Raw genomic sequence first — 26,649 nt, forward strand, 5'->3', positions numbered from 1 at the left:
TAGTGGCTCTATAGAATATGGGATCCATCAGTTTTGTATAAGCATACATAACTGTGTGAGAGAAAATATAAGATCTGGAAACAGATTTATTGGGGAAATTTGTGATTTTATTGCCCTTTGGAATGAAAAGTTTGGGGAAGTTATTAGATCACTAGGTTCATTAGTTAACTCTATAGTATTTTAAATTGATAGACAATGTAATATTTTCTGTAAAAAGGGTAAAGGTAAAGGTACCCCTGACCGTTAAGTCCAGTCACAGACGACTCTGGGGTTGCGGCGCTCATCTCGCTTTACTGGCCGAGGGAGCCAGCATACAGCTTCCGGGTCATGTGGCCAGCATGACTAAGCCACTTCTGGCGAATCGGAGCAGTGCACGGAAACGCCGTTTACCTTCCCACTGGAGTGGTACCTATTTATCTACTTGCACTTTGATGTGCTTTCGAACTGCTAGGTTGGCAGGAGCTGGGACTGAGCAACGGGAGCTCACCCCATCGCGGGGATTCAAACCGCTGACCTTCTGATCGGCAAGTCCTAGGCTCTGTGGTTTAGCCACAGCACCACCTGCGTCCCTAATATTTTCTGTATTTCTGTTAAATGCATTTATGTAAAACTTTTTATTTATATTATTTTTCTGGTATTTACATCAACCATATATAAATTCTTTAAAAGGAAAAGGGAAATTTTTTTAAAAAAAATCTTTTGACACTAAACCCAACCCAACAATTTCAGCTTGAAAATATTGTTTTAGATTCAGTTAGAGTCAATATTCAAACATCAAGGAAGGAAGGGCAAGAAAGACATTGAGATAGGGTTGACATGAATCCGGGAATTCTTGGATATGTCTTCTTTTGACGGCCCTACATGCCCACTCATGGGGAATTTTACATTTTAAAGCAAATGTCCTGGATTTTGGGTTAAAAAAAGTATTTGTAGGCAGCTCTGGTTGAGGCTCTGGCTTGGGTGGCTTGGGCTCGGCGGCAGCGGAGATGCTATCAGAAGCTCAACACCTTTTGTGTCCAGATTTTTACCTCTTGAAATATGGGAACCCTAATTGCGAAGGCCTCCCAGCAACGGAGGGATTTAGAGGGGAATGCTCATCCACATGTGCCCAATGCTCATCAATAAGGCTTCTCTGATGGTCCTGCCAGAGAATGTCGTCACCCTTTGGATTGCTGGGTGAAGTGGGGCAGTTCCCTTTGCATATTGGGCATGGAATGGTGGTAGAGGATGGTTCAGGCTGGCAAGAGGTGACCCTGTAGAGCTGTAAAAAGAACGATCCTACTCAAACCACTACAGTGGTACCTTGGTTTGCAAACAGTCTGGTTTGCATAAGTTTTGGATTACAAACACGTCAAACCCGGAAGTGCATGTCCTGGTTTGCAAACTTTATTTTGGATTACAACCCATAATTATTTTTGGGGGGATTATGAACAAAAAAAAATTTGGAGGCCCCATTGGCGAAAGTGTGCCTTGGGTTACAACCTGTTTTGGTTTACAAATGGACCTCTGGAACGGATTATGGTTGTAAGGTACCACTGTACTTGCTGCTGAAGTAATTCATTATCCATCTGTCAAAAATGTATGTACTATCTAGCTGTGAAAAGCTGTGACAAATATTTACAGATTTTTGAGGGCCATGCCTAGTAAATCACTCTTTCTTAAGACTGCCTTCATATTCTATGTATTTATATATTTGCCTTTTGGTCCTATCCTGTTAAAAATGTTTAGTATAAGATGCTAGGGCTGTCGTTCAGCATCCCCCCCCCAAACAGAAGTTAATCATTGGAGTAGAGGCAGAAGAAGACCCCTCATCTGCAGTGCATGAGCATGCAAATGTGTGCATGCGGACATTGTGACATCATGCCAGCACAGCATGCAATTTCGCACACTGCAGCTGCTGTGAACCATTGATAACATCTTTTAGGATATTTATATAGTTTTGGTATATCTTTGACAGCAACAAATAACTATGGCTTTTTACATCAGTGAAAGACTGGCAATTGCTATCGTAGAGTACATGAACGCAGCAGGTTGTGTATTAGCATCTACAACATGTAGTGGACAGTGAGTGGTTGGTGATTAGGTAGGGGTGAGGACAATAATCCATGCTATGAACCTGGGGTGTTGCAATAAAAACATGTTTATATGTGCATTATGTGAGGGCTTGTGTGTCAATTATATTACAAGTTTTTTTTCTGCAGCTTAAATTTAGAGGGGTTTTTTTTGTCTTTTTGACACATGATAGCGTAAGCTGCTTGCAGACAAGCCAGAATATGCAACCTGTCATAATCAAAGCACATGTTCATTATCATGACAGATACTGAGTGTCATGAAAAATGGTTCTAATTGTGTGTTTTTTAATTGTAGAAGCTAATTCACATAATATATCTTCTGCTAAATATAATTCATTGATTTCTCCTGCTCTGCTGATACCTAGTTTGGGACAGAAGTTATCTCCCGAACTCAGGTGATCTACTCTTATCATTCTTGTGACCCCAAATCTTGTGCCACTTTAAACTTACATCCAGGACTTTTTTTCAGCTGGAATTTGCTGGAACTCAGTTCTGGCCCCTCTCAGGTGGGGGCTACTGCCATTATAAGAGAACAAGGGAGGCCTTCGTGGTGAGTTCCAGCACCTCTTTTTCTAGAAAAATAGCACTGCTTACATCCCTGATTCAAGGTTACCCAAGCAATCATACTACAGAATATCATTGTATTTAAATTTATGTTTTTAACACTTGAATCATTTATGGGTTTATAAATGGTTCTGTCTCATCAACTCATTCAGTTTTAATCTAGCAATTATTGCTCTAATTTTCTCTTCAATTCTTTGGTTTTACCTTTTGTTTTTCTTAACAAAAAGAATAATGAAGCGAAAATAGGGCTGACCCAGAACAACAAGTGTCAGTTGTAGTCTTTCTGAAACTCTTTTTGAGTTCTTCAGAGTTTCTCAGATTTTTTTACTTGAGTATTTTCTTGCCATTTCTCTTTAGGCCATACTAGACACTCAAGTGAAACTGAGCTACCATAGAAATTCTACTAAGCTTATTAAAATTCCTTCATCTTCCTTTGAAATCCTAAGATATTGCATGCAAGGAGGAAGCCTTACATTTACTTGATATTTCACTTTAAGATAAACATTTAGTGGAAATTATGCCTTTGGTTTCTCTGTCATGTAACTCCTCACATTTCTTGGGGAAACCTTATTGCTTTACTGAGCTCACCAGAGCAAAATAATGAAACTGAGGTCTCATTGACTTTTTGCCCTGTAATCTCTAGGCACAGGCTCACACTTTTCCGGTTTGTGTCAAAGCACTTCCCCCTATCCCCACCCCAGGGAAGCACAAACTCGGAACAAATGGCAATTTGGGTGTTCCACAGATTGCTGTTTGCTCTGATTCAGCGGTAGTGAGTGAAAATCCCGGGGAAGGGGAGCACGCAGACACAGACCTGGAAAGCCTGGACCTGTGCCTAAAAATGCAGAGCAAAGGTAAGTTGGGTGAACCCTGAGTTTGTGAAGCTCAGAAGCTCAATTCTATGCAAAGATGTTTAATCCACTGTAAGCATACCTTTGACTGCAGTCCTAAATACACTTAAAAAGGTAAAGGGACCCCTGACCATTAGGTCCAGTCGCAACCGACTCTGGGGTTGTGGTGCTCATCTCGCTTTATTGGCCAAGGGAGCCGGCGTACAGGTCATGTGGCCAGCATGACTAAGCCACTTCTGGCAAACCAGAGCAGCGCACGGAAACGCCGTTTACCTTCCCGCCGGAGCGGTACCTATTTATCTACTTGCACTTTGATGTGCTTTCAAACTTCTAGGTTGGCATACACTTACATACCTGCTAAAAGGAGTATTAAAAGACCGAGATTTGAAGTAATGTGTAACCAGTTCTGTGGACAATAAAGTGCTTTTGACTTTTTCTCCCCAACTGAAGCTCCTGCTTTCTCCAGGCTTGAAGACAAACCACTTTTGAACTGAATGAGAATTTCATGTGCAGATTACACCATGGAGAAGTATGCTGCTCCAAAATACAATAAAAAATCGAGCTGAGTGGAGCAATCCCCATGGGTGTACCAAAAGTAGCTCTTTGAATTATGCCTGTCATTTATAAAATCATAATGAATTATATAGCTCTTGTTTGCAAAGTTATTAATGACAGCTCATGAATGTGTACAATCAATAATATAGGGGGATTTACTGGTAAACAGAATGAAAGACCTTGCCCAAAGCCACAGAGAAAGTCACTGTAGAAATTGAACTCTACATTTCTAGCTTTTGGTGACATATAAGCAAGCCTCCCATTTTATTTTCCTAGTGAGCATTAAATGCACCTTGAGAAACACTGTACACTGTATTTGCTTGTGTACCTTAAGAAATCCACAATCTAAGAGAATAAGAGAAAATGCAGTTCAGGGAATGCTGAACCATGGAAGCCAGAGGGAAGGACTGTTAGGGTATCCAGTAGAAAACATGGGAAACATTGGAAATGACACTAATACAATGAATAGGCCAACACTGCATTATCAGGATCAACAAAACAATAAATCAGTCATTGGGGAGATTTTTTAAACAACAACATGGAATGAATTATGAAATGCAAACACAAAGCTGGAACCAGCCTATCTATGGAATGCTTCTAAGTTTATTTACAAGGGAACACACTAACAGATTACTCGTGGCATCGACAGTAAATATATTTTTATCCTGGATGACTGCAGGATCTGTGTGGCAGAGGGATTAAGTTAATTGGGAAGACTTGAAAGCAGCAAATCTCTGGGAACAGGCAGACTTCAAGTCAGGGTATTTAAAGGACAGTCAAAGCCAATGTCACTTGCCATGGAAAGAATCATAAGGTTGGCAAGGGCAAAAAAGTAATTCAGAAATGGGGAGGGGAGGGGAGGGGACAAAGCCATTCAAGTCACTCACTAAAGGACAGTGGTTAGCTGTAAATATATAAATACATAAAAGCAAGTAGTGTCTTTTTTTCATATTGTGTATTATCTGTGCTTGTAAGTTATTGTGGGTAACTTCTGAATTATGCAGAATGCAATACTATGAGGTAGTAAAGTTCATGATTGTGATACTTCAGATTGCATGTGGTTGCCATATTTTTGAGTATTTCCCTACAGGAGAAGCACCTTCATATAGCAAAACTGCACATGAGAGAAGCCTGTTGGGTTAACAACAACAACAACAACAACAACAACAACAACAACAACAACAACAAACCACCACCGTGGAGACAGAAATTACAGTCTTCTACATATAGTCTCAGGTAGTACAGTCCAGAATTCTATTACCTCAGTCTACCCTGAGATCCTGACTAAAGATTAGAGCTCTCACGTGAAGAGTGGCCGCATCTGTTGAGAATTTTGAGATATTCTCCAGAAACACATACACACACACACATACAGAGAGAGAGAGAGAGAGAAGAAAAAATCTGGAGAGACTCGTGTGCCTGCTGGCCACCTTTCTCCATCCATTCTCTTGTCCTGCCCAGCATCTCCCTGGGAAGCTTCAGAATTCCTAGCACAGTGTTCTCCAACCTGGTGCCCTCCCATCAGTCCTGGACAATGTGGCCAAAGGGCAGAGATGATGGGAGTTACAGTCCAAAATATCAAAAGGCAGTAGAAGACTGGTGCAACATGTAGCCAAGCACTCATTCAGAATATTATGTAGAATGGTGGTGCGTTTCTTCAGCAATTCAAATGTAACCAGGTAAAAGGGAATTTCATGGATGTGTTTCTTCTGTAAGCCTCTTTCCTTTGATGTAGGCATCAAAGCCTGGATATGAAAAGCAGAAATATGCCAGTACAAGCATCCATTAGGGAACTGATTTGAGAATCTACCGCCTGTTACATCTTTCAGATCTTACCTACGCCTTTCTTGAAACTCAACACCACTGAGGGAAGTTTCTTGGTTCTACTATAGTGATAACATGTCATTATGGAAAGCTTACTTTGCACCCCCTAGACCTTTTGGGTCTCCTTTTTTCCACTAGAACCCCAAGATCTACCACCCAGAGCAAAAGTTAGGATTAAAGAACAGGATGCCTCTGAGCAAATTCTGAGTTTAAGAATTTGTTTTCAGGACAAGAGCTGATCTAAGTTCAAAATCTTTCCACACAAAAGTCCACTCCTGGTTAGTGTTCTTCATTTCAGCAGCCTTAATTTAGGTGAATTTTTGTTGTTGTTGTTGTTGTTGTTGTTGTTGTTGTTGTTGTTGTTGTTGCTATTATTAAACAATCTAAACAAGTTAGAAACTTTTGCCTGCAAGTACCCAGAGATCTTTTAGTAGATCTCAAACTATCTTTTTCCCACCCCGTTGCAGACACAACAGTTTGTTGTGTGACCTCTCTTTACTTGAGGTCCAGACAAGATGCTCACACTTGCTTTCCTCACAGTTCTAGATATTATGCAAAGAGGAAAATATGCCTGTATATTATGAAAAGGTATGCTTGCTTCTAGTGCAGAACTAGAGATGAGGGAGAAATCTGATTCTGGTCTCATTTGAAGTTGAATATAACAGATATTCACAAATTTGCATCTAGACTAGACAGTTAGGAGCTACATTCCTCAAAAACAAAGCAAGAGATGGAATACCTTTGCAAAGATATAGCCCTGTCTACATATTACTAACCCTAAAAATGAATCCAAGAAGATCCACATCCAGGGGATGGACAGGATGTAAGCAAAAAGTGGACTTCATGCACCCTTGCCATCCAGGTGGATCAACTAGACTATTTCATCAAAGGAACTGTACCTAACTGATGCCAGTTCCTGGGGGATTCCAATGTCGACTGACCTCCCCCTAGGGGAGGGAAGATTATGAATAAGGTGATACTGACTTCCAGGTGAAGATGGCAACGATGAAGGCTGCTTGTCCCTGAGCTCTGCAGTCTTGTCTAGTTTTAATTTGTTTTTATCTGAATAGTTTTAAAGTAGTTGGCTCAGAATTACAATTACAATTCTATTCCTGTTTCTAATTTAACAATTCTCTGCTCTTTTAAAGCCATCCAAGTTTGTGGCTATCACTGTTTCTTGTGTAAAGAAATGCATTACTTTATCTGTTGTGAATCTTCCAACATTCAATTTCAACATTCAGATGCTGTTGGACTCCAACTCCCATCAGCCCCAGCCAGATGACCAATGATCAGAGACCACACCTGGAGGTCCCAGGTTCTCCACTCTTTCCGTAGACTATACTGAGCCAAATGGAACAGTACCCTGACTCAGAATAAAATAGCTTCCTAGAAGTTATCTGAAATATATAGCATAGTGTCAATTTTCACATAAAAAGGAGGATTGCAGCTCAAGACTTACTGCTGCGCAATATAACTCTCTCACTCGAGCGGAGCCTCTTTTTTCTGAATACCCAAATAAGAAATAATCTTGTTTAAAAATACCGTATCTTTATGTCATGATAAAGATAGTAGCACTATCAATATAATGACTGGTGACAATGTAGGTTTGCTCTGACACACTACTAATTCAGTATTCTGCCTTCTGGAATATTTCTGTCATTTATAACACAAAGCAGTCAGGTGATAATGGGCCTTTTGCCTTACAGAGTTTCCAAGCTACTGGATTAAAAAAAAATCCTCTGTAGTCCCTATAGCATTCTTCAATAACGCTACTGAAAGAGCATCAATCACAAATAGCAACTTTGCTGTAATGTAACCCAGCAATGTAACATAGTTACAACTAGAGTGGAAATTCATTCTGTGCACATTTTAGAAGTGGCATTTCAAAATCCCAATTAAAAGCAGTTGGGGTTTTTAATATGAAACTAGGTATTTGAGGCCCCAGAGAAGAATGAGACTATTTCATTGCTTCTCTTCATTATCCAGGCTTCTCTACCCTCCATGTTACCAGTGTCCCTATGTGCATGGATTTTGTAAAGCAATGTATTATTTGATTGTTGTTTCGTTTGTTATATTTTAACCTCAACCTTCCTTCTAAAGGAGCCCAGGCTGGCATACACACAATCCAACACATTACAAAATTAAAACATTTTAAACAACCACATAAAAACTAAGCAAAAAACTAAACAAAACCAAACAAACAGTACATCCCAGTGACAAGTGATAATATAAGGTTAGATCCACTAACCCTCCCCAAAGGCTTGAACAAACAAATACATTTTTAGCTTGCCGGGAAACGCAAACACAATGTTATGGGAAGGTGCTCTCTCTCTCTCTCTCTGTATATATATATATATATATATATATATATATATATATATATATATATATATACTCACACCCACTTTGTGCAGTGTTTTATTGTTGTTCACATGCACTTTGGTAAAATGATGCAGAATTATAATCTTGCTGCAATTATAGCCCTAATGGAACAGTCTCTCTCACACAATTTACAATTCAGGTCAGGGAGCCCTGCCTTCTGCATCACATCTTTTACTGTTTGATGGAAACACTAACAAAACAACAGCAACACCTAAATGAGTGAAATATGGTCTCTTCCAGTTTCCCACCAACCCCGGAAAACAAAATGAACAAGGGAGGGTGTAACTAGCAGGTGAAAGGACTCACTAGCTCAGGACATAATTTTCTGCTGGGAATCATGGGATCTGTACTTTGCTTCCTGAATTGATTCTAGAGTCAAAACTATAACCCCATGCTCTCCAACTTAAAATGGTGGCTGAGGGGAATAGGACTTTTTTTCTTCCTGAATCTCTCTATTGAGGGCTCATAGCCCTGCGTGGGTGAGACAGGTTAGCCATGAAGGTGGCCTGTACGTCACCCTTGGGTTACAACAGACCAGCAGGGCTGACTTTAATGAGGCAGCATGTAGCAGTCTGCTTTGGCAGCAGGCCAACAGGGGTGGCAAATCTGACCACCTGCCACTGCGGCTCTCATGAGATCTCACCAGAAGTCACAGCTGTTTTCCCTCTCTTTTCTGGTGCTGCTGCAGCTGCCTTGCTTATCCCCCCCCCCAAACCAGCACCACCACCAGAGAAGCAAGGAGAAGCAGCTTCCAGGTTCCAGAGAGATCTTGCAGGGCTCCAGCAAGATCTTGCTGGAAACCAGACCACTTATTTTCACTTCTCCAGTGGCACATTGGTGCCCCACCTCACAAGAACTCCATGAGATCTGACCGGAAGCTGTCACACAATCCCAGTAAGCAAGGAGGCAGTGGTGGAGCAGCTGTTTTGCCTCAGGTGGCAAAACAAGACAGGCTGCCCCTGCAGAGCAGGGGAGATGAGTTTCATGAATCCTACATCACCTTGAAGTTGTCTGTGTTTTCCCTCATATGTTTCATTTTCCTGTATGCCACAGTGTTGTGACCAGTTAGCACTTCTTGTTTACCCTGCCCACCCAGCATTAATTGTAATGGGAAAGTGAGAAAGATTGCAAAACTGAAGCCAATATGTGACCAGCCAGTTCTACCCTGTGACTCAGGGGTGGCCATGCCGTTGCCGAGAAATGAAAAAGAAGGTGGGGCAGATTTAGCTCTTCTACCTCACTCAAGGCCAGGCTCCATCAACATGCAAATCCAACCCTGCCTGAACCCTTTTGGATTGGGTGGACAAATTGCTTTGTTCTAGAGTAGTTTCCAGCACTTATTTAAACATTGCCAGCGTATTGCAAGAGTTCGTTCCATAGCATAGCTTACAAGGCAGATATTTTTCTTCAACTATTTTAAGCATAACCACAATGCTAGCACAAATGAGTACATTTTAGGAGTGTGATTATTCAAACAGTCTTCATGCAATCCTGAAAGGTGATGGTAAGCGGTGAATTCAGACTTCCAAACAACTGGTGTGTGAAAATTCAATAGGTTTTTTTTTTTCCCAGAGAGGAGAGCTTGTGGGGAGTGGAGTGGCATTCTGAACTCTGCTTCCATTTTGTTTTTGTTTTGTTTTGTTTTCCAAATAGGAGCAGCCATGTTTCTGCCCCACATCCACACACCCCAAATGGACTGAAACAATGCTATGTCTGGGCCACAGCTGAAGTCAGCCTAACCTTTTTAAAAAGATTTTTTTTTTAAAGCATTAAGAAACTGCCTGCTGCTACAAACTATATAGTGTAGTGGTACCTCCGGTTACGAACTTAATTCGTTCCGGAGAGCCGTTCGTGACCGGAAACCGTTCTTAACATGGCGCCTCCCACTGCTGCTGCACCGCCGGAGCGCGACTTCCACTCGCATCCCAGGGCAAAGTTCACAACTGGGAGCATCTACTTCTGGGTTAGCAGAGCTCATAACCCGAAGCATTCGTAAGGAGGACGGTACATAACATGAGGTTCCACTTTATAAGAAACAGCTCCTACATTCAGTGCCTGTAAATGGAGCAACAATATTCAAGAGCCATTTCAGTACAGCTGTGGAACATTCATTCGAAATTTCTATGTTTAATGAGATTCATTGTTTCTTCTTTCCTTTTGTTCCTAATTTGCTGACAATCAAGATCTATTAGTCTTCTAAAAGCATTTTTCCAGAGAATATTTGATATGATTTCACTTTGAAATAACTTCCAAGGATTAATTATGCAAAAATAAGTAATATGATACTTTTTTTGAAACTATAGGCCATTTGCTTCATTGGTTGCTTTTAGATTACAATATTTTAATGTCTCTATTGGTTGTGAAATAAACAAGATTAAACATGTCTAGAACTTGAAAGGAAATGTTTAAAACTACTGAGGAAAATGGTTTCTTTCTGGGGTACTAACAAAGGAGAGTCAATAAATAAAAGTAGTTAGCAAATAATTTAACCTGTGCAGTTGCTGCTGCCTTCAAAGCAATATGGGGTTTTCAGTAATACAAACATGCTCAGCTATGCAGAACCAGGCATGTCAAAGGGACATTCTAATAGTTTTACGGGCAACTTCAAAAGAAACAGTACATAATAAGCACCAGGAGATTTGACAGCCCTAATCTTTTGGTAGGCAACCTTTAGTCTTGAAGGGCAAGTTGAGTTATTCAGATAAAGCAAACATAATTCGAACTAAGTGAAAGTTTATGCTATCATGTATCTAAGTATGTATATATCTGTACATATGGGTATGTGTTATAGCATAGTTGTGGCCCTATGTTAAGGATGAGATGACCGAATTACATGACATCATTATAATGAGAATAGGAGTAGATGACTTATAGCTAGAAAATGGACTGATTAAACACTTCGCAGTGTAGAAGTCAGTGTGGGGATTGTGTGTGCCAAATTTGGGCTAAGAAATGACTTAACGCAGGAAAGGGATTAGAGTTGGCTTTCAAAAGATTGTTAGATATCTCAAATGGACCTCTTTCAGGTCTTAAAACTGTGGCTAATATAGATATTGTCAGTGATACAGTTATAAACTATGCTAAATGGGACAACTTATGGTCCTCTAAACCAGGGGTAGGCAACCTAAGGCCCAGGGGCCGGATGCGGCCCAATCGCCTTCTCAATCTGGCCTGCAGACGGTCCAGGAATCAGCGTGTTTTTACATGAGTAGAATGTGTCCTTTTATTTAAAGTGCATCTCTGGGTTATTTGTGGGGCATAGGAATTCATTCATTCCCCCCCAAAAAATATAGTCCAGCCCACCACATGGTCTGAGGGACGGTGGACTGGCCCACGGCTGAAAAAGGTTGCTGACCCCTGCTCTAAGCCATACAAAATGGTGTCTGCTTATGTGATGGAAAGCTCTTTAAAGATACCACATAGGTCGTACTGTACACAAGTACAGTCAGACCTCGGGTTGAATGTGTTTTGGGTTGAGCACATTCGAGTTGCGCTCTGCAGCAACCCAGAAGTAGCGGAGTGCGTTACTTCTGGATTTCATCACTCGTGCATGCGCAGACGCTCAAAATGACGTCACGTGCATGCGCGGAAGCAGCAAAACGCGACCCGCGCACGCACAGACGTGCCATCACGTCTTACGTTGCGTTCAGAATGCGAATGGGGCTCTGGAACGAATCCCGTTCACATCCCAAGGTACCACTCTACATTATCTCATGTCACTTCAGAGTTGGCACTGGATTGCTGGCACAGGTGTAGCACAAGGGATATGTACTTCCATTTATGGTAGAAGCACCTTCAGGGAATATAGTTGAGGGAAATTTAGGAGGCTTTTTTATCCTTTATCTGCTGAATTTTTCTACAATGCAACTTAAAGGCTCGGCTTTTCAAATGACCTGAAAACTCCTAGTTGAATCTCAACAACTGTATAACGTGAGGGAAAGTCAGAGAGATTGTAGGGAACTGACATGACCCCCTGATATTGTCTTCCAATGAACCAGATGTTACAGGCAAAGAAGCAGAAGCCACCAGTAAAGTTAGGCAACCACATTAAAGGCACAGGAGGCACAGGTGAGATTTTGGGGTAGGGAGATTTAGGAGGCAACAATGTGGCTGTGTGTGCTTTATTTGCTGGATTTCTTATTTTTCCTTTGCAACCTTTAAAGGCTAAGCTTGCCAGCTGACCTGAAAACCCCTAGCTGTGGCTGGCCCTGCCCCTTCAGGAACCATACAATCTGCAGAAATCAGGTGGGGTGTTTGTAGGGCATGGGGACCAATATGATCTCATTCTCACGTCACCCAATGGACTAATTGTTGAATACAGAGAAGCAGCTGTAGCTATTAAAATTTGGCAACTTTATTAAAGAGAGAGGTGGTTTGTCAGGGGAAGAAGCTGGCAACCTTTATTTCTAATCTTATTTCACATAATAAATCAGCACCTAAATGGCATAAGGCAAGTAGCATATGAATTCTTACCCTTCTAAACGGTGTGTGATTTTTAACAAGCAAAAGCAAACAAACAAACAAACAAACAAACAAACTAATGTGGATATTTCTTCCTTTCTTTTTCCATTGCATTTGAAAATAGAATTTCCATTTTCCAGTTTTCACAATGAGAGAGCTATTGGCAAAGCCCTTTCCAAACTTACTCAAATTCAATTGATTAAAAACCCTCTCAGTTTAACTTGTTATATTAAGAGTTTCCCTTGTGCACTCAAGCTCCAAAATGCAAGGAAAATACATCTCTTAAATGTAACATATGCATTATCTGGGCAATATTGATATTGTACAAAATCCTATTCTATGGCTAGTTCCAGCTTCAGCACTACCTTGTGGCTAGATAGCTTTCACTGGCAGAATGGTGGGCCAAAGTCCTAGATTTTTCTGTTCACTGACTGGAACAGAGAAACATGGGGTAGAATTCAACATCACACTCTTCTAATTGTTCCATCTGCAGAAGCCTTCCTGCTTGTGAGTCAAGGCCCCGCTCCCTGCAAAACTGAAGAAATAAAACACATGGACACCAGTATTTTAAGTTAATGGGCTAAAAAAGGTCACAACTTTATTGGTTACAGAATGTGAGTGGTATTGGCTTAGGCAATGGATCCGAACCGATTATACTTGACTCCTGCCCGCTCTGCAGGGAGTCACACAAGGGTTAACAACCAGTAGGGTGAGCTTGTTGATGCAAATCAACTGGAAGCTTTCCCCTAGAGTCACCGGGGGTCAAGCCATGGCCCTACCCACCACCTGGGCTTCGGATAGGAACCATGGCCACCGGATTCCTTTAGCAGAATACCCTTCAAGGGGAGGGGACGGTGATTGCCACAACTCCCCCTCCAACACACAACACGTTTTCCAATGCCTAACCGCCAAACCTTTCGAAGTTGTGATGATTTGCTACGAGGTAAGCAAAAAACCAAGTGGCTGGTGCCAATCTGCCAAGTGGAAAAAAATCCTACCAGGCCCCTTGAACAGGTGACCAACCGAAGTCCATAGCAAGGTCATGTGCAGAAGCAAAACCTAGAGGGAGGGAGGGAGGGAGGGTGATCCGTGCAAGCAGGAAGCAAACAGAAGGAGCCCCAGATTTGCGGCTGCTTAAATGCGGTAAACCATGCCCCCCAGCCAGCCAGATTGACTGACTGTGGGCGTGACGCAGGCCGGGGACTCCCTGTGATGCAGGGGGCCTTGATGGGTTACCAGAGGCTTCTGGTTGGTGACTATGAGAACAGATACTGGACTGGATGAGCCTTTGAGCAGATCCTGCAGGGTTCTTCTCAGAGCTGCACATTTAATGATTTTGCCTTTCTGTTTTCTGTAATATAGTAAGAACAGGTGCAATGGTAGAAGAGAGGGAACAGTAAAAACACAAAACAATATTTGTTGCTCTGAAGAAGGTTCTGTTGATGACACTGAAATTGTGATCTTTATTCTGGCTCTTTCTCCACAATTCGTTTAAATATGACTCTGACCTTGACAATATTATGAGCTTTGTTTGAGGGTGTTTCACTCTGATAATTTGTTAATTTTTATAGTACTCATCTAAACTCACAATAGGTTGCTTCCATTGTAACAATGTGCAGTGGAACACAGAACAGTAACACAGAAAAACATCATTTGCTCTTACAAAACCAAACACCTCATTCCTTTCCCTAGTGCTTTTTAATAGTCTACATGCACTAGCCTGACACAAGAAAGGCATAAAATGAATTTGATTCAGTTAACATGCTTTATACAGGGTTCTGCGTACTCTGTGATAAGAGTTTCTTGTTGTAAACAATTTATTCTGCATGTTACATTATTTTGCATGATTCACACTTGTTTTGCAAGTCATGTGAGGGACAAGGAACTCCAACCCTAACCACTTAGAGTTGGTTTCTGGTAGGGGGTTTTAAAGCTCCCATTGCACCAATGGATTCTCAGCAAAAGTTCATAGTGCGCTGGGGATTAAGAGAGAAAAATTCAGCCTTCTTTATTAAGGTGATGCTGAAGCTTGTAATAATTGGTTCAGTATATTAATTTGTCCACTTTGTAATTCTCAGTTGTAATATAAATCAAGTGCTGGATGAAAATGCAGTCTTGAAACATTATAGAACCTGAGACATGAGGCAAAATATACAGGCACTATTCTTCTCTTTTTATTTCTGTCTTGTCAGAAACTAGTCTGCTTTCTCAGGTTTCAGCATTTACTTTGTTGTTCCCCCTGGAAAAAATCCTGCAGACACCCCTGTGTTTAACTCCTTGCTTTGGATTAAACTCTCCTTGTTGATGGCAGGAAGGTACAATAATGACTAATGGCAGGCTAAACTAATGGAGTATGTTTGCCAGTTCAACCTTTCAATTCCACATTGAATGGTTGAACTGGCAAATTAAGAGAACAGGAAGGGAGAATTTTTAAGGATGATTGGAAAATATTTGTTGAATATTTGAAAGATTACTGTAAACATCTAAAAATGTTAGCAGGAATAGAATAAATCTAGCAGTGAAAATATAAACAAATGATGAATTAAAATATGGATGAATTAAAATAGGGAGTAATTAGAGTATGCAGCAATGAAGGAGAACTGTAATGAACCATGGAGGGCAGGAAGGGAAGTCAGTTGTTAATGTATGGATGGATTATTTGATGTGTGTCGATTTACAAAACTGAAAATGATAAATAAAGTTTTTTTGTTTTTAAAAAACTCTCCTTGTTGATTGCTGGAAACAATGTGACCAGACCTCACAGTCAGGCAGCCTTTCTTTGTTTGAGTATCTTCTCTAATTGAGTCAATTCTCTCAACTGTTTCCAGCAAACATTTTAGGTGATGTTCTACATCCAACTCTAAAAACTAATTTTGTTCCTTGGTGTGTTTATTGTGGGAGGCGGGGGGAAACAGAGCAATCAAACTTTTCCAAGCTGTTCTGCACTATGGATGGTTGTTTCTGGTTCATCTGTGCCTTGTTCTGTTCCTTTCTTGAAAGTCCTAGGCTGTCTTTCATGTAGGCAGAGATCAAAATGAGACCTGCTTAGAATTAATGGTGTCCACGCCATCTTGGCAACTGGCATAATACAGAACTTTAAACATAGTTGATATTCCATGAGAGTCAACCATAGCCATGCCATGAAGGGAGGGGGCCAAGGTCAACATTTGACAGCACGGGTGGCGCTGGTCTAAACCACAGAGCCTAGGGCTTGCCAATCAGAAGTTCAGCAGTTCAAATCCCCACGACAGGGTGAGCTCCCATTGCTCGGTCCCTGCTCCTGCCAACCTAGCAATTCGAAAGCACGTCAAAGTGCAAGTAGATAAATAGGTACCACTCCAGCGGGAATGTAAACGGCGTTTCCATGCGCTGCTCTGGTTCGCCAGAAGCGGCTTAGTCATGCTGGCCACATGACCCAGAAGCTGTACTCAGCCAGTAAAGTGAGATAAGTGCCGCAACCCCAGAGTCGTCCAGGACTGGACCTAATATTCAGGGGTCCCTTTACCTTTCTTTACCTTACCAAACTTTCAAAATGGGGGACAATGAAATATATGACTTCTCTGAGATTGGGGAGGTGAAGGGTGAAAAGAGAAGTTGAAAATTAGGTGCTTAGTTAGTTTGCTGAAAGGTAGATGTGTGCAAATGGAGATCTTAAAACTTCCATTTAATAATAATAATAATAATAATAATAATAATAATAATAATAATTTATTATTTGTACCCCGCCCATCTGGCTGGGTTTCCCCAGCCACTCTGGGTGGCTTCCAACAAAGATTAAAAATACATTAAAATGTCACACATTCAAAACTTCCCTGAACAGGGCTGCCTTCAGATGTCTTCTAAATGTCAGGTAGTTGTTTATCTCTTTGACATCTGATGGGAGGGCATTGCACAGGGCAGGCCCCACTACCGAGAAGGCCCTCTGCCTGGTTCCCTGTGGCTTTGCTTCTCGTAGTGAGGGAACCATCAGAAGGCCCTCAGCGCTGGACCTTAGCGTCCGGGCAGAACGATGGGGGTGGAGATGCTTCTTCACGTATACTGGGCCGAGTAAAAACCTTGATCCACACACTGGAGAACAACTCAAATGAAAGGTGTGGTGAAATTTGGTTTTGAATACAATTCATGACATTATTAGATGAGGTAGACTATGTAGTAATGTTTATATCTGCCATGTGGTATTGACTTCAGCAACAAATAGGAAGTTAAATGCTAATCAGGAAAGGCCTTGAGATTAAGGACAGGACAAAATCTGGCTGGTGACGATACTGTGAATTTAGGGAGCAAACCAGTAAGAAAGTAAGAGGAAGCCTGTGACTGAATCAAGGGCAGAGCTTCCTCATCATTACCTGAATTGTTAATAGATTCACTAATCTTTATTTGAAAGTGAATCTTGGTGTCAAGGCTACCACCAGATAGTCCACAAAACTACTGTATTAGGATCTCTTGACAGTAGTTCTTGTTTGCTTTCTAACGTATTAGTAGAGAGAGGAAAAAGTGAAGGTAGCCATTAGAGATTTTTCAATAATGTGGCTCATATTTCTAAAGGCTGCAGTCTTGGGAGCAGGCAACTTGATTAATTGTATTTTTGTGGCAGCAGAATGGAGCTGGAAGCATTATTATTATTATTATTATTATTATTATTATTAGTGACTTCAATGGTGTTGTTTCCCTTGATGTAGATAGAACTATGAGGAAAACAGAGTCAAAAGAAGGGAAACTACCAACTGCATTTTTTGACATGGTGTCCAATTTTGATCTAATTGATTTTAAGTCTAATTGCCTTGAAATTTATAACATGTTATTCTTTGAAGGAGAACTACCTGGAAATGATTCACATACGGTATTTAACTCTGAGTAGGCTTGCTATAATGTACAAGACAGAATCAGATAAATGCTGAAGATGCAAAGAGGTGGAGGGAATGTTTTTTCATAAGTGATGGACTTGTAAAAGGGTATTGGGAAAGAGTATTGGGAAATGATCCATAATGAATTGAAAAAAATGTTTAAAAGTACTCCCCCCCCAAAAAAACCTCCCCACAACAACCCAGAGTCCTTTCTGTTGGGGATAATTCAGACCGAAATTCCCAGGTGTCAGAAAAGGTTATTTATGTATGCTACAACTGTGGCCCGTGTTTTGTTAGGTCAAAAATGGAAGACGAGCAAGGTTCCAACCAAAAATTGCAACTTAAGTTGACAGAATATGTACAACTTGCAGACTTAACATATAGAATAAGAGAACAAGAAGATTGTAAAACACTTATTGAATATATGGGAAATAACTGTGTACAGCTGAAAATGCTGGCAGCAATAAGATAAATTCAATAGTGTAAATAAGTTTTGATGGATGCAATAATGGAAAACTGATTGAAATAATTTTGGTAAAATATGCAGGGTTTTATGATATGTAAAATGAACCATGGAAAAAGAAGAAGGGAAGTCATTGATATCTTAAGGATGTAAAATGAGTATTTTAAATTGTAAAACAGAAAATTTAATTAAAATTATATATTAAAAAAACAGAATAGAGCTGGAAGCATGATCCTGGTCACAGTCTGACTCCCTTTTCCTGTTATGCTTTTCACAATGTATATAGGTTTCTTCAAAGAGAGCTCTCCTTACACTCCTGGTTTCTTGCTTGAAGCAGAGAGCTGAACAAGCCACAGCCATATTCATCATGGAGCCATGAGCTTAAAGAGATTTTCAAATCTCTGCGCTGCAAGGAGCCACATGTTATCATTTTCACTCACTTCAGTTCAAAATCCATTCATCTTTAAAATGCTGTCATGGTACAAGTTCTATTACATTCTCGCAAAGGACTTTAATACTGTTCTTCTATCTACACTGTTACTGAAGCTAGACCTACGTAAGGTGGCCCTGAAGTATCCCCTAGAGTAAAGTATCAACCTTCCAAATATTCTCCTTGATCATTTTTAAAGATGTCTGAGATCATCATTAGAAATTGTAGTACTAGATAACTACAAAAAGCTAAGGTGTTGAAACTAGTCCTTGTGGAGTTTCTGGTTCCTATCTGCCTTAATGGAGGCAGCCCCCACGACGTCACGGGGATCGAAGGTGGAGAGAAATAGAGGGTAAATCATTTTTAGAAATTCCCCCCAAAGGAAGGAAGGAATGGGCTTCACTCACAGTCCATGGTGCTCGCTCCGGCATGGAATGCGAAGGGCAGGGAGGAACTGAGTGCAAAAGCACTTTGCCTGGCGAAAACCCTCCTACACTGCCATTAAGAAGCAGAGGTTCTCCTGTTAAATGGTTTTTTTTTTTTTTGGCTTTAAAGTCAGGCATGCTCTGAAAGAAGATGTTGTCATCAGAACTATGGAATTACCCAGCTGCATTGAGCTGAGGTTTGGAACTGAGAAAAATATTTTATTTGGTGTGGGCAGTGGATGGTGGAGAGGGGAGCCTCTGGCTTCCTGTATACTTTGAGTTTCTTTATTAATTAATAATTCAGCAACCTGTTCCAGATGCAAAATTTTAAAGATCCAAAATGAGGTTGGATTGCAGTATGGAATAAAACTTGTGGTTAAAAGAACAGTTATCTGTGCGTGGTTTAAAGAAATGGGGGGAGAGCTCTAATGTTGGAATGGGTTGTTTTGGAAAATTAGAGTGGATACCATCTCTACCCCCCCCCCCGAAAAAAACCCAACAACAACACACACAACAGAGAAGAGATACAACTTAAGTGGACTTTGGCCAAAATGCAGTTGTGAAATGAAAGGAATTTGGAGCCATGGATCAGAGAGGCATGAAGACTTTGATGGTGATTAATTAAAATGAAAGTACTAAAATGAAATCCCCTGCGGTGGAAGCTGGATCCCTCTTTCTTGGGCTATATGTTTCTTTGGCTAGATTTCTCAGGCTAGATTTCTAGATGTTGACTGAGTAGTGAGAAAGAGTGGACTGTTGTAGTATGATGTTGTCCGGAAACACCAAGCAACATGACAGCACAATGGGAGGGAGCTAATGAGATATTTTGAGAATTCTCAAGGATTATAGCCCCATCCCAGCTACGTTGAGAGACAACAGCAACTGGAGGAATTTAAAGAATTGGACAGCAGACAAAGGCCAAGGACTTTTATAATTGGGCATATTCAGACTGACATAAGCAGGGAAAAGGAAAATAATTGGAGCACATCATTTGAAATCCTATGGAAAGTTAGATAAGGTATTAACATGAATTTGTTGTTGTTGTTGTTGTTGTTTAGTCGTTTAGTCGTGTCCGACTCTTTGTGACCCCATGGACCAGAGAACGCCAGGCACCTCTGTCCTCCACTGCCTCCCGCAGTTTGGTCAAACTCATGCTGGTAGCTTCGAGAACACTGTCCAACCATCTTGTCCTCTGTCGTCCCCTTCTCCTTGTGCCCTCCATCTTTCCCAGCATCAGGGTCTTTTCCAGGGAGTCTTCTCTTCTCATGAGGTGGCCGAAGTATTGGAGCCTCAGCTTCACAATCTGTCCTTCCAGTGAGCACTCAGGGCTGATTTCCTTCAGAATGGAGAGGTTTGATCTTCTTGCAGTCCATGGGACTCTCAAGAGTCTCCTCCAGCACCATAATTGCTAAAAATTCAGCTGTTATCTTAATGGTTAATATACCAACTGAAATGTAATCAGATGTTAATAAAAAAAATCTGAACCTCAGCAATATAAGAACTGCACGAAAAACACTGATCAAGGAGTGTGTGAAACCACTTTGATTAAATTGTATAAATTTGGAAATAATTGAAATTTTTAAAATATTAATTGGAATCTGTATAATTGGTAAAACTGGTGATATTGGGTAAATATTGGAAAATTAATGAAAAACAAATATTAAAAAAGAAAGAAACTAGTCTTTGTGGTGGCCACCATAAAGAGCATCTCTGCTGCTTCTCCTTTCTCTCTCCTCACCCCCAATGTGTAGCAATACAAAATGCATTACTTTGTTGGTCTGTGAGTCTTGGCTCCATTTTGTATGCATCTACTTGCAGGGGTGGAAATAATTTGGGTGCTTCCACACAACAGTATATTGTGAGCTTGGTGCTGCTCATGCATGAATGTTTTTCATGGATGTTTTTCACAGTGCCTCTATGAGGCTGTCCTCATCAGAATCACATGCCACACCCACCATTTAATCCAGAATTAGTCTTTCTGCAAGGAGAGAGAGAGAAAAAGGTATTTCTGTGGCAACAGTAAATCCAGATTAAATGAAAGTCATATGTGATGGCATTGTGATGAGGATGTGCGCGAAAACTTAACATTCACAAGCAACAGTGAGTCCACAGTAAACCGCTGTGTGGAAGCATTTTCATGGTTCAGTGAGATCAGCTCATCTATTTTCTATAATTATGATGTCTCCAGGGGATAGAGGAGGTGACAAAGGGCTAGTATTTCTGTATATCTAGCTATAGCCTTAGTACATGCCCTAACTGCATTATCAGTGTTTGACACACAGCTAGCTGGAACCTCTATATCACAACCAAAAGTCCCTGAAGTAAAGAACTTGTAGCTGGTGTCGGCATTGACAGAAAGAAAGGTTAGCACTGAGCCTGTTCTTCCGATTTTTGTCCTCTATTCTCCCATTTGTGGCTTTCCAGTTATACCACAGCCAAGACCAGTAGACTGAATAGCTTCATCCAAGAGAGCCATCTAGAGAAGGGATGGCCAGAGTTATTTGTATCCCCGGGTAGAACTCTGAGAGACTTGGAATAGATCAGGATGGATTTATGACCCCCAGTTGTTTGACAACTGTTTTGGCAACAAAGCAGAGAGAAAGACTCCTCCTACCCCCCCCCCCTGAAGAATACTGAAATGAAGCGTGCTGGGGAACAATTTCCAGGAGTGGAAGTTTATGTGGAAGGACAGTAGGCTCAGTTCAGTTCTGGTACTAAAGACAAATCCTTGGGCTCAATATTATTTAATTCTAAAACCGTCTTCAGTCACCATATGTGCCATACATGAAGAGGATGTGAGGCTGCACCCAGAGTGTAGCATGTGCTAAGATGTCCCCTCCCCCTGATATGCACATGTCCTGTGTTGCTAACATCTTTAGTGTGGGGGCTTTTGGACATAGAAGGGAATGCACAGAGGCTTCCATACAGCCAAAGTGTTCTAAATCATGTGGAATCCTTTGTGCAAAGAACTGCAGGGGCACAAAGCCCCACCCCATACATTTGAACTGTAATGTGGAAAATAGGAGGGAGTGTTGCTTGGATCATGTAACATTGGGGACTGAGCTACTCAGCCTGGCCACACTTGGGTGTTGGAAGGATAATGCTAAAGAGTGTTCGTGTTTATGTCATTGGGGCCTGGTTTCAGTTGGTGGATCTCAGGCTTCTTGTGAAAACAAAAGAAGATCCCTGCAGGTTTGAAATCAGCCCACCACATGATCCAGGGAATGCCCATAGCTTTTACAGAGTGCTCATTTTCTGTGATTGAGGCTTCAGTATTATCTATCTGATGGGACTTATGGCCTGCATATTAGACCCAGGCTGTGATTCGAGACACTGAATTTTCTTTGCTAGATTTAGAAAACTGGACACAGTAACCAAAGTACAATATTTCAAAAGTGTTTCATGTAAGTAGGATTGGCTTTCTATAGAATCTGACATGGCTTCTTCATCCCATCATGGCTAATGCAAGCTGATACACTCCCTTGTCTTGAAATGGTTAGAGTGGTTGTTCAGACTTGTTTATTGCCAATCTCCCTTGATAGCAAAAGCACTTATGTGTGTTTCTGACACAGACGAAACATGAACAGCTGCATTGTTGCAGAACAATTACTTTCTAGCTTAAGGCTTCATAGTGTGGTGATAATAAACATTCTTATGACATTCATACAAGCAGATTTGATATACCCTTTAACTAACATGATGCTTTTGTCATTGAGTTTTCAATATTTGTATGTTATAATGCATAAATCTGAGGCAGCAACAAGCATTCTTTCCCCTTTAATTAGCACCTTGACAAAGTTCAGAATTTGCAGTTAGGAGTGACTGTTATTAACCTTTTAAAAATGTAGGCTTTGTAATGTGGGTACTGTTGTCTTCATGTTATTGGATGACCACCTGTCATAAATCAATAGGTGAAGCAAGTCATGATAAATTAGACCAAACGTAATTAAACCATAGTATTTATTCTAAATATAGATTATGTTTTTGAGATCTGCTTCAAGGTGGGTTTTCTGCAATTGTCCAAGGAGCCCAGGGCTCAAAGACTGTGCAACCCTTTTTTCATCTTTCTTCTCCTGATACATGTTTGTGTTGCCTGCAGCTGTTTAGATCATCACTTAATATTTTTCACCTAAGGGTGTCTAAGGGAACAACCATATACCATGATCTGCTGAGAAGAGCAGCTCAGGCTCAACAGGTGCTAAATTCCCAATCTTGGGAACGCCAAATATATGCCAACATAATTTGTGCATCCTGACTCACCTGGTACTCAGCCAGATCAATCAACACTGACTGTAAGTCCCATAAAAGGGACATTCCAGACATAGGGCAGGGGAGGGACCAAGGCGGAGGGAATGTAACTGGATCCTAAACCCATTCAGCTTGCTCATGTGACCTAGCAACCCACCACAGAACACTATTTTAAAGGCTTATTTTCCATCTGCTAGACTTAGGCAGAACAGCAGCAGAGTTTGGATCTAGTGCTATATTTGCTGGCTTAACTTACACCAGGGTGCTTTACCCCAGCTTCTTGTGTACAGAATTGCTCCCTTGGGGGTCTGTATACTTACAGTCTCTAAACAGAACACAAACTTGATTGACAGTGTAATATTGAAGTGCCTTCCACCTCAACATTCACAAGCAGACTCCACTGGTGTTCTCTACATTGTGTACAAAAGGACACAATGTCAAAATTAAGGGAGAGAAGAATAACAGGGACCTCATTGTGGGAGTTTACTATAGATCCCCAAGCCAAATGGAGGACATAGATGATGCCTTCCTGGAACAGATGGCCAAGCATGCAAAAGGAAGGGAGATAGTAGTAATGGGGGACTTCAATTACCTGGATATTTGTTGGATGTCAAACTCAGCCAAGAGCATAAGGTCAAACAGATTCCTCACTGGCCTTGCAGACAACTTCATTGTCCAGAAAGTGGGAGAAGCAACAAGAGGAACAGCCATTTTAGATCTGGTCCTAACCAATGTTGATGACCTGGTTAGTGGGGTAGAAGTGGAAGGATCATTAGGCGCGAGTGATCATGCTCTTCTGAAGTTTACTATACAGCGGAAAGGAGCAGCCAAGCATACTAGGACTCAATTTCTCGACTTTAAGAAAGCCGACTTCATAAAACTTAGGGAAGTGCTGGGTGAGATCCCATGGACAGTAATACTAAAAGGAAAGGGAGTTCATGATGGCTGGGAGTTTGTTAAGAGGGAGGTAGTAAAAACACAACTTCAGGCAATACCAATGAGACGGAAACATGGAAGGTGCCTAAAGAAGCCAGGGTGGCTATCTAAAAAACTTTTAACTGAGTTAAGATTTAAAAAGGATGTGTACAAAAAATGGAAAAGGGGGGAAACCACCAAAGAGGAATTCAAACAAATAGCCAGCACGTGTCAGCACAAAGTCAGAAAAGCTAAAGCACAGAATGAACTCAGGCTTGCTAGAGAGGTTAAAAGCAACAAAAAAGGCTTTTATGGGTATGTTCGTAGCAAAAGGAAGAACAAAGAAACAGTGGGGTCACTCAGAGGAGAAGATGGTGAAATGCAAACAGGGGACACAGAAAGGAAAGGGCTGAACTCCTCAATGCCTTCTTTGCCTCAGTCTTCTCCGATAAAGAAAACAATGCCCGACCTGAAGAATTTGGAGCAAATGATTCAGCAGAGGAAACACAGCCCAGAATAACTAAGGAGATAGTACAAGAATACTTGGCTAGTTTAGATGTATTCAAGTCTCCAGGGCCAGATGAACTGCATCCAAGAGTATTAAAAGAACTGGCAGATGTGATCTCAGAACCACTGGCAGTCATCTTTGAGAATTCCTGGAGAACAGGCGAAGTCCCGGCAGACTGGAGGAGGGCAAATGTTGTCCCTATTTTCAAAAAGGGGAAAAGAGAGGACCCAAATAATTACCGCCCAGTCAGTCTGACATCAATACCAGGGAAGATTCTGGAGCAGATCGTTAAGCAAACAGTCTGTGAGCACCTAGAAAGGAATGCTGTGATCACCAATAGTCAGCATGGATTTCTGAAAAATAAGTCATGTCAGACTAACCTGATCTCGTTTTTTGACAGAATTACAAGCCTGGTAGATGAAGGGAACGCAGTGGATGTAGCCTACCTTGATTTCAGCAATGCATTTGACATGATATTCTTGTAAAGAAGCTGGTAAAATGTGGTCTTGACTATGCTACCACTCAGTGGATTTGTAACTGGCTGACTGACCGAACCCAAAGGGTGCTCATCAATGGTTCCTCTTCATCCTGGAGAAGAGTGACTAGTGGGGTGCCACAGGGTTCTGTCTTGGGCCCGGTCTTATTCAACATCTTTATCAACGACTTGGATAATGGACTCAAGGGCATCCTGATCAAATTTGCAGATGACACCAAACTGGGAGGGGTGGCTAACACCCCAGAGGACAGGATCACACTTCAAAACGACCTTGACAGATTAGAGAACTGGGCCAAAACAAACAAGATGAATTTTAACAGGGAGAAATGTAAAGTATTGCACTTGGGCAAAAAAAAAAAAAAAAAAAAAATGAGAGGCACAAATACAAGATGGGTGACACCTGGCTTGAGAGCAGTACATGTGAAAAGGATCTATGAGTCTTGGTTGACCACAAACTTGACATGAGCCAACAGTGTGATGCAGCAGCTAAAAAAGCCAATGCAATTCTGGGCTGCATCAATAGGAGTAAAGCATGTAGATCAAGGGAAGTAATAGTGCCACTGTATTCTGCTCTGGTCAGACCTCACCTGGAGTAGTGTGTCCAGTTCTGGGCACCACAGTTCAAGAAGGACACTGACAAACTGGAACGTGTCCAGAGGAGGGCAACCAAAATGGTCAAAGGCCTGGAAACGATGCCTTATGAGGAACGGCTAAGGGAGCTGGGCATGTTTAGCCTGGAGAAGAGGAGGTTAAGGGGTGATATGATAGCCATGTTCAAATATATAAAAGGATATCACATAGAGGAGGGAGAAAGGTTGTTTTCTGCTGCTCCAGAGAAGCGGACACGGAGCAATGGATCGAAACTACAAGAAAGAAGATTCCACCTAAACATTAGGAAGAACTTCCTGACAGTAAGAGCTGTTCGACAGTGGAATTTGCTGCCAAGGAGTGTGGTGGAGTCTCCTTCTTTGGAGGTCTTTAAGCAGAGGCTTGACAACCATATGTCAGGAGTGCTCTGATGGTGTTTCCTGCTTGGCAGGGGGTTGGACTCGATGGCCCTTGTGGTCTCTTCCAACTCTATAATTCTATGATTCTATGAATAAAACTGAGAATTCCTTGTGGCAAATAGGAGGTAGTCCCATAATTTAATATGTCTAATTGCCTAGTGGTTCAGCATAGAGGGCCGAAGAAGCATTGTTCCAAAACAATGGGAGATACTAAATAAGTAAGGAAGCAAAGGATTATGTGGACTCTTTGACAATGAAACAAATAAAGGGGTTATTATGGCATCAGGTTTCATAGTCAACTCTCTACTCCATCAAAAATAATGCAAGCAATATATGGCATTGTCAGTGGCGTAGCGTGGGGGGTGCAGGGGGGCCGGCCGCACCGGGCGCAAGATCTGGGGTTAGGGCAAATCCACGGGTTAGGGGGTGCAAATCCACGGGTTAGGGGCGCAAATTACTTGCCTTGCCCCGGGTGCTGACAACCCATGCTACGCCACTGGGCATTGTTCTGAGTTTGCTTTGCATTTACTGTGACTGGGTCTGTCATTATGGTTTTGTCTTAAACTTTCAACTCATGAGTGCCTGGGATTTGACAAAAGAATAT

The 26,649-nt window shown here is 41.4% G+C and overlaps 1 long non-coding RNA gene across 2 annotated transcripts in view; it reads left to right on the forward strand.

The window, feature by feature from the left end:
- LOC310761302 overlaps positions 1-26,649 on the forward strand; it is a 184,829-nt gene that overhangs the window by 4,478 nt on the left and 153,702 nt on the right. The window contains exons 3-5 of one of the 2 annotated variants that reach the window (XR_014547354.1): positions 2,542-2,622; positions 3,938-4,016; positions 5,133-5,537. This is a non-coding gene — a long non-coding RNA (uncharacterized lncRNA). Of the gene's footprint in view, positions 1-2,541; positions 2,623-3,937; positions 4,017-5,132; positions 5,538-9,820; positions 10,630-26,649 lie in introns of those variants that run through there. The other variant, XR_014547355.1, reaches the window with a different exon arrangement.

Source organism: Podarcis filfolensis (assembly GCF_964270895.1).
Source record: "Podarcis filfolensis genome assembly, chromosome: 4".
In the NCBI taxonomy this organism is placed as follows: domain Eukaryota; kingdom Metazoa; phylum Chordata; class Lepidosauria; order Squamata; family Lacertidae; genus Podarcis; species Podarcis filfolensis.